The sequence below is a fragment of the Dreissena polymorpha genome, chromosome 9 (assembly GCF_020536995.1).
Source record: "Dreissena polymorpha isolate Duluth1 chromosome 9, UMN_Dpol_1.0, whole genome shotgun sequence".
In the NCBI taxonomy this organism is placed as follows: domain Eukaryota; kingdom Metazoa; phylum Mollusca; class Bivalvia; order Myida; family Dreissenidae; genus Dreissena; species Dreissena polymorpha.
Genome location: NC_068363.1, coordinates 74,095,242 through 74,103,974, shown reverse-complemented (window position 1 = coordinate 74,103,974; position 8,733 = coordinate 74,095,242). Strand labels below are relative to the sequence as shown.

The window sequence follows — 8,733 nt, the reverse complement described above, 5'->3', positions numbered from 1 at the left end:
GGAAAAAATCGTTGTTTAATCCTGCTATTACATTAATACATGCGTCAAAAAATCTAATGCACTATTATCATAACCTCATTTCTAATAAAAGAAATCTTCATAATGCACTTGATGTTTTCGTATACATTCGTTTACTTCAACATCGTTTACGTTCAACATTACTAACAGGTAGATGAAAACTGTAAATGTGATACCTTAACCTTATGCAATGTAGTCCTAATTATCTTAACATTGTACGCGCAATGATTCGGATATGGCTCTGGGCTTTTTGCAAGTGCGTCATGTGTCGCACAGCCTTAGCCTAGATTTCCCAGAACGTTCGACATATAAAGACCTGACGCTGGTAATGCTATGGTATTTAAAGAAACATTGTTATACATGTCGCAATGAAAATGAATGTCGTTATTGGCGTGCAGCCCAACGTCCTCCTTTTCAATAATAAGAGTTACGAAATATGTATGAAATTCAACATTCAAAAACACCACGTCCAGCACGATAGATTATTGAAATACGCGTTAGGTTCAGAAAGCATATTGTTTTACAGAAATAAATAATCACTTTATCAGGAATCTCGAAAATACGATGCCATAACTAATCTTCGTAATATCGGAAATAATCTTGAACACGTTTAACATAATAGTGCAACAAACATATTATTTAAATATCCTAGTCCACCATCCACGTTTACGATCATAGCATACATTTTAGTTATTTAAAATTAATATTCATTCAGTAATTTTAAAGTTAATATGTTAAAACATTAAAACATACGAACTAAAAAAATTGAACGATTGCATTTGATATTACTGTAATTTTCCAATGCTTTCCGGAATTTGAAGCGATGCATATTTACGTCTAGATGTTTTATAAATAGTGAAGAAAATATAGAATTGTGCCTAAGTTTCGATATTTCCGAAACAGGTTTCGGTTAACCAGAGATATGCAGGTTATTGATGAAAATAGTTGCTAACTTCCTTGAAGTTTTTGCGTGAGATATTTGACTACGTAGATTATAAAATAATATTTATTTTGTAAGTAATAAGAAAGATTATAAGCACAGACGATGGAAAAGCTTTTAGCATTTAGTTTCTTTTGTTAAGGTTAAGTAGTTTAAGAGTTCGACAACACAACATCCATTGACAGCTTAACTCGCGATTGTTTATGTGAACATTATTCATGTATAAACATAAAGTAATTAAGCAAAATGTGGTCATGCAACATACATGTAGCTTGCAACTATGCTTAACAGACTCGTTTTTAATCTTTAAGCATGAGCTTTTGATCCGAACAAAATATGATTGACTTGAAGATTAATATAATATCATAAAAATACCCATGCTGACACATCAATGCGAATTACACAACACGAAATCTAGCCGCATGCGTCTTGTATATTGTGTACGCGTAACGACTGGAAGGTCGCAAGTTCGATCCCCATAAGTTTACCCACAAATACATCAATAATAGTTCCTACTCAGGAGACATTGTCAATAAGCCAAACGCTAAATAGGTTTTAACTATTAACAATCTACTCCGTGTATGATGTTGTTTTGACAGATTTGTAAATTAAGGTGGACTTGTATTATCACCTTCTTACACTAGACGTGAGAAGGCATGTCAGTTGAACGCATAACGTATTTTGAACATGTATGATTTGTTGCGTAATTGACAATAATTTATAGTGTTTCACTGCGTTACAAGTTTATCCTAAAAGTCTACCAATATATCTTAGAATGAATACGCATTTGACTGCAAATCAGACTCCGGTGGCGGTAACATATGCTACTATCACTTGCTTGGCAGTTTTGCCTTCGGGTTCCATGTTTTGTCAAAGGATTTGAAATTAAATGCTGCATAATTTGTCACATACTGTGAATTATGACGGATTATACGACCAATAAAGCAAATCGCATTACACTTTTAGTTAAAGCTACATTTTGTGAACTGTTTGCAACGAATAATGGCTGCGTTTCGAAATTAAGTGCAAGAACTGAGAGCATCATTAACATAACACAAATATATTAAACATCTGCGGTTAACTTGTATATACACGTTAATATAAAGTGAATAAAGTTGGACCACGTCTTGTTGAGATCCGTTTAAAATGGATAGACAGGACTGTTATTCCGTTTCGCTGCAAATCATTATTTATCTGCAAACTTTCTGCAAAATATTTGTTAATACTGATTTGAATATTTCCAATTACAACATAATATAGTGTAGTTTCTGAAAACAAAAGTACAATTCAGAAATGGACGATTGGACTCATCCGTATGGCAGTTTATCATAATGCTACAAAATAGTACAACATGCTAAACTGATCGCATAAACGCTTTACAATTATAAAAGGAGTGAGTGTGAAATAGTCAAAGTCTTAAACAATAAACGCACTATATGTTTTGCTTTTTTACGATTGTATATTCACAGCCCAAGGAAATTAACTGAAACTCTGATCTTTCGAAATAAACATACTGCGATCTGTTCAAATACCTGATAGAAGAACCAACTATCACCTAGTCAGTTTTCAGTGTCACGCATTCGTAACATTATAATGCGAGTCTTCAAACACAAATGCGCCAAAGATGTTGATGTACATGGTTATGTATGGTGAACCACTTCACAACATGTATTTGTAAGTAACACTAACAGTTGGACACTCTCATCAAAAAGTCAAAACAAAATCACCTACATTCAAAATGATAAAATCTTTGGAACAATCGTGTAATCAAGTAATTATGTATTTACGGCCGTTCAATACATGCATGAGCAAAAGGAATACTATAACACAATTTGCTGTTTCCAGGGAAGACTATCGCAAAAATAGCATAACTTATTATCGATCAAACATAAATCCTACTAGTTTTGTACTCAATACACTACTTAAAATATAACAACACAATAGCAGAGATTTTATTAATGACATAATAAATAAAACAGCATATTAAAGCGTTAAAGTAACACGCTAGTTGATACAGTGTATATTTTCTCATCATCATAATCATTTTTTGACCGGTCTGAAGAGGTGGGGAAGGGAATGAAGGACGACGATTCAGCAACACAGAGATCCTCCGCCAGTAAGGTATGTTGTTGGCTGCTGGGAGTACTTATTCAATGGGGAAGGGGGTCAATTGTTCACATTGTCCCCCGAGCTTTTCTTCTGCCAGCCTCGATAGCGACTTTCCTCTCTTTTATCTAGAGTGTTCTGGAGCACAGTCATTCACAGCGCCTCGTGCTTGGCCATTGATGATTATTATGATATATTTATGTAGCATATTTCATTCGAAAAAAATGTCCTGGCGGGAGAGTTATAAGAGAAGACTTATCCAATGAGCATCCAAAATCGTACAGTGAAAAAATATATCCGCGAATGTGATTCATACTCATGTATAGACGTATAAATACAGACGAGCAGAACGTTTTGGAAGAAACCCGACTTACACGCACAATTCAACACTTCATTAAGTGCGTTCTTTCGCACCTGCTGTCTTGCAGCATCGTGCACACAAATCCTATTGAAGTCAAGGCGCTTATTCTAAATCTTTATTCTGCTTATGTACTTTAATTACATTAACATTTACATTACTGCTGTTAAGATGCTGTATAAATTCCTCATACAATAAGATCCGTATAATCCTGCTAGTTTATTTAAATGACGATAATTAAAATTTCCACATTTAATGTTGCAATAGACGTCTTTCATTTAAACAAAGGCTTGCACAGATGATCCCTGCATTGATACTCGTAATTAAAAAGAGATCAACATAATAATGAAAACGTTTGAATAACTTTACCCGTTTAAAATGTATACAGCATAAACGGACAATTGTTAATTAATATACCTAAATAGTTATGGGTACCAACTATTGAACGTGTTTTGTTTTTATAAATAAAATTGCATCATGCTCTATCAAATTATTGTCAATACGAATCTGAATTAACTTGTTTAAGGAGTTTTAATCCGAGAAATGTATTTGGATGTCATAGTCTTTTCGAAAGCAACGTTTACATAAACATACTATTAGCCATTTAATTCCAGAGTTAAGCTGTCGTTAGTCTTTATTAATCACATGTAAATCCGTTATGATTCCTGCTGTGGAATTCACCGAAAATAGAGATATTCTCGATAACAAATATGCTGCACAATATGTAAATACTGCGCCTGCTAATTAAGTTTTCAACTTGACGTTAGGATGGACATAATACTTCAGGTATATAAACGGCTGCATTTTAGCTTCATTACCGAATGCTTAGAATCCTCCAATAAACGACACAGGTGAGTCTATTCTAAACAGTTTAATTTGTAGTTAAGGATATTTATTATTCAATGATATTTTCAGGTTGTTTGATATGTATCCTGTGTTTCACTGTTTCTAAGATAAACAGATTCCATAAATTGCTTCTGAATAAAAGTAAATTAAGTGAACTCATTTAGGAGGATTGTTTGACGGATGAATTTTGAATCAATGTTTTTAGTTGTTGCATTTTTAAAACGATTGAATTTTGTGAAAGGGCCTATACATTTTAATACTACGGTCAATTAATGACAGCGAAAATTATCAACGATTGTTTTTGCTATATACAACCTTGGTGTAATATATTGACAACAAAACAAACAACAAAACGGGTCCTTTACCCTATACGCTATCTGTGTAACATACAATGTAACCATTACAAGTATTTTATTCTAAAACATGTTAAAGATTATGTGTATTTCAATATATGTTTTTGTGTATTTAGAGTGTAGTTTTGTTGCAAAGCACTTGAGTAAAAATATACGCAAATTGAATTCAACGCGTCAATACGAATCGTTATTTAGCCCAAATGTGTTTTATGAAATAAGGTATGACACGACAAATCATGTCGGATCTTAAATGTGGTGTTAACTTTTATTTTTAGGAAGACAAACATTACACTATTATTAAATCTGGTTCAATAAAGTATGGCAATATTAATTTTACTTGTATCTGCAGTCGTTGGTTTTAAACAATCGCTGCTACCAAAACGCTATTGAAGTGCTCTTCATAAACATTTTTATATCAGCATTGTTGACAAAGACTATACTCTTGTGGAATTTAACACAGACTCTACACGTTAGTAAAGAAACTAACACAATATCGCATTTTAAACAGCCAGTAGTTCGACTGAAAAATGTAAATGTTTTTGAAATATATAATCATGTATTAAATATAAAAATTATTTTATGTGTCAACATTACTAACAATAATCACAGTCTCAATCAGTATTAATCACGCATGCCAATAATCTTGAAAGATGAAGCTGAGATTCGTGGAAATTCAAGTAATATACTTAAACATTATCGCATTCCGTTCGTTGTCAGATAAGGTCTTTAATTTTTGACGAGTTTTTGACGATCGGACGCCGATGACCGTGAACCACCATTAAACGTTTTTTTTATTATGGTGTTTTATTTTTTTTACTACCGTTGTCCGCAAATTCCTACATTATCTTAGTATTATTTCTAAGTTTATAATTCCATAAATGCGCCTTCATTCATCGATTCCTTAAAAGTCAGGTTTTAATTAAATATAAAGCATTACATTTATGTTTGCTCCCAAATTATTGACACACAAACATGTTTAATTAATTTCACATAAGAATATTTTGTATTAGTATTATTTTCCTCACACCATGTCGTATAATATTACTTTAATATATGTTGTGCATCACTGTATGCGGTTTAAACACTATTTTATTCAGTATACTGTTTGCTTGTTGTTTTCCAGTAACAATCATACAAGATGAAAACCTTACATCTGATGTGTTTGTTAGTGACGGCCATAGTGCTTCTAGCGAGTGCTCCGGTAGCGAACGCCCAAAACAATGATTACGGATATGGCGGAAAACACTACGGCTACCCCGGAAACTCTGGATACGGGGGAAACTATGGCTATCGCGGTAAACACCACGGAAGGGGTGGCAAAGGCAAATATGGCTATGGCAGATAATTATTGCGTTACAACTGTACTTAAAGGTTAGTTTGATGCCGTCAGTTCTTTTTACTAAGCTTAGAGAGAATAAGTGAATGATTTTGTTTGGTATAACACATGTTGTTGTAAAACACAGCCTAAACGAAACAAATACCACAACGCAAACATATTTAAAATCTTGAACGAAATTTACAATGTCTAACATGTCTGATATGCAATGTGATCGATATCAACACAATATCACTTTGAGTGCATGCGGTTTGAAGAATCGTTGTTGGTATGCCTATGCTAAAGATGCAACGTGAGAACAATGTTAATTTCGATTTATCTTAGGTGTCCTTTGCTTCGACACATGAAGATTCCTTCGAGTCTGTTCGCATGCATTCCAAATCAGCGTATTATATTAACGAAGATTTATAATCTTTTCATTATGCTAAAACTTGTCACTTCTGTTTCAGAAAAACGCAACTAACAAGACCATACTTGGACACATGTACAACGACCGTTTCCTTGTAATTTACATTCAAATAAAGTTGTGCACAGCAATACATAAATGAAAATCGCAAACCGACTTGGTATGTTTTGTTTCCTTAAGTTCATTGAAATAAAATGTTTACTCAATTAATTAAACAGCGAACAAAAACAAAGGAACAAACACTGACAATGCTTTTAGGCTAGTATGCTAGAATGCTCTGAATATGAATTGAGCATATCGTATATATGATTTTTTTGTGCAAAAACATCATAAAAATGCGTTATATCTTTATATTGTGCATGTTGTTTTATAACCATACTAATATCTGAAAAAAAAAAATTCTTATAGGATAATTAATTTTTGAAAACACTTTCAGGACAGATATTCTTGCAAACCTCCGATAGTCTTTTTTAAGGACAAGTGACAAAAATATGCATATGGTTTAAGCAGGCGTCATCGCGTTTAAAAGAAACGTTCAACCTCACAGTTAACCAAGAATTTATCACAAAACTCACAAGGGTACATATCTTTTTCCATTATAAAGAAGTTGTTTTAAACCACTAATCTATGCAGCAAAAGTTATCACCTTATGAACCTCGTCAATATTTGGCTACGTATTGAATTGATCGATGAGGTAAAATGATTTATGGTAACGACCAACGAGATGGAACTACCATGGGATTAAGATGCGAATATTTGCAACGAATCTGAACGATGTTGTTTATTTAGTATTGTGATATTAATTTCTACAAACTATTATTATTTTTACTTGTTGACTAACAATTGACCGAATGCGTCTAATATTTATTTACTGTTGATGTTGCATTAGATGTGTGCAATCCATTATATATTTAACTTAAACTTATTCTGGAACGAACATTTTAAAGCTTTTTGCATTGATGCGCACTTTTTAATCAAACTGAGTCCCATATATAATGTATTTCCTTTTTAATCATTTTAACCCAAGAAGGTATCAAAACCCATAATTGATATGAATCTTAATTGGCGTTCATTCTACTTGCGTTAACATAAAAAACACGACATTTCTCGACTTCGAAACTCAACGTAACGACAGTTGTGTGTGTTATTGGCTTTTATCATTTCAATCACTCGTGCACAAAACTATGATGACTGAATTCTTCCATACAGAAAAGGCCTGTGGTCGAGTTTAAAATTGCCACCACGAAGACTCACTAAACATATACACGTCTGAACGATAGAAACGGCGACATATGTTAGAATAGCCGTGTTTCAGCCTCAGCGCAGAGATTTGACGGGAACCAGCATAGCTGAATCAAATTCATGCCTTCATAAGCAGCCACGTGATGATAGCCGAGCCATGTGATACAAAAATGGCGTCTTACTATATCAACGGCAAACAATGTGTACGCTGAAGAAGAAAGTGCCAGAGAATTGTGTCCTTTGTGAAAACTGGTATTACAGGTATTATTCCAACTTTGATAGATTCTTGTTTACTGCAAATGTCAGTAAAGAAGTAAACGACAGACAATTAATAAAATCAGCATATTATTAATAATATATTTGTAAGGTGATATTCGGGTTTGCATCAGTAAGTTTTGATTTTAATTTTAAAAACTCAATTTCAATTAGTTTTTTTCAGGGAAATTAGTAATTTAAAACATTTTACATTACAATTCATGATAATTAAAAAATATTGACATGTTGACAAAAATAAAATTCAGGGTCAAGTATCACAAGCTTTCCTTAAACAGGCTCCATTAGCCTTCTTAGGTCATATAAAGTGCCTGGTGGTGGTGATCAACTAACTAGTGTGCGTATAGAGGAAGCAAAACACCTTCGTTCCTTGGCAACTACACCAGAAAAGCGGTGTGAACATCTTCACCCTTTTATAATAGAGCTGTGGCACATCAAGCAGGACTTCTTGGAGGTACTAATCAACCATTGTTGCTGGTAAATCTTTCAGCTTATCTGACTACAAAGGCCTCGTGTCATGGTGAGCTATCTTGATCAAAATGTGTAGGTCGTGATCACCATGATTAATATTTTCACTTCAACGTTTTCACTTCAACACTATCCCGCTAACTGCTGGCCAAACCTTGCTTTAACTTAAGAGGAATGTTGCTTTAATTAAGCTCCTTCAAAGTTTTGTGAAGGATTGCATTCCATGCATAACTCTGATTGCCAAGGCAACCCAAGCTTAAACATAATATATAAAACCACTTTTGTTTTTTTAACCTGAAGAATAACATGTGTTTGGTGAGCGATATAGAGCAATCATGGCCCATTGTTTCTCGGAACCATTCTGAAATAGTTGGTCCACATATAGTG

The 8,733-nt window shown here is 33.5% G+C and overlaps 1 long non-coding RNA gene across 1 annotated transcript; it reads left to right on the top strand.

Annotated features, from left to right (window-relative positions):
- The first annotated feature begins 4,255 nt into the window (after positions 1 to 4,255).
- On the top strand, positions 4,256 to 6,515 carry LOC127844330 (uncharacterized). The gene is made up of 3 exons (XR_008032675.1): positions 4,256 to 4,273; positions 5,745 to 5,992; positions 6,407 to 6,515. It is a non-coding gene; the product is annotated as an uncharacterized LOC127844330 (long non-coding RNA).
- The last annotated feature ends 2,218 nt before the right edge of the window (positions 6,516 to 8,733 follow it).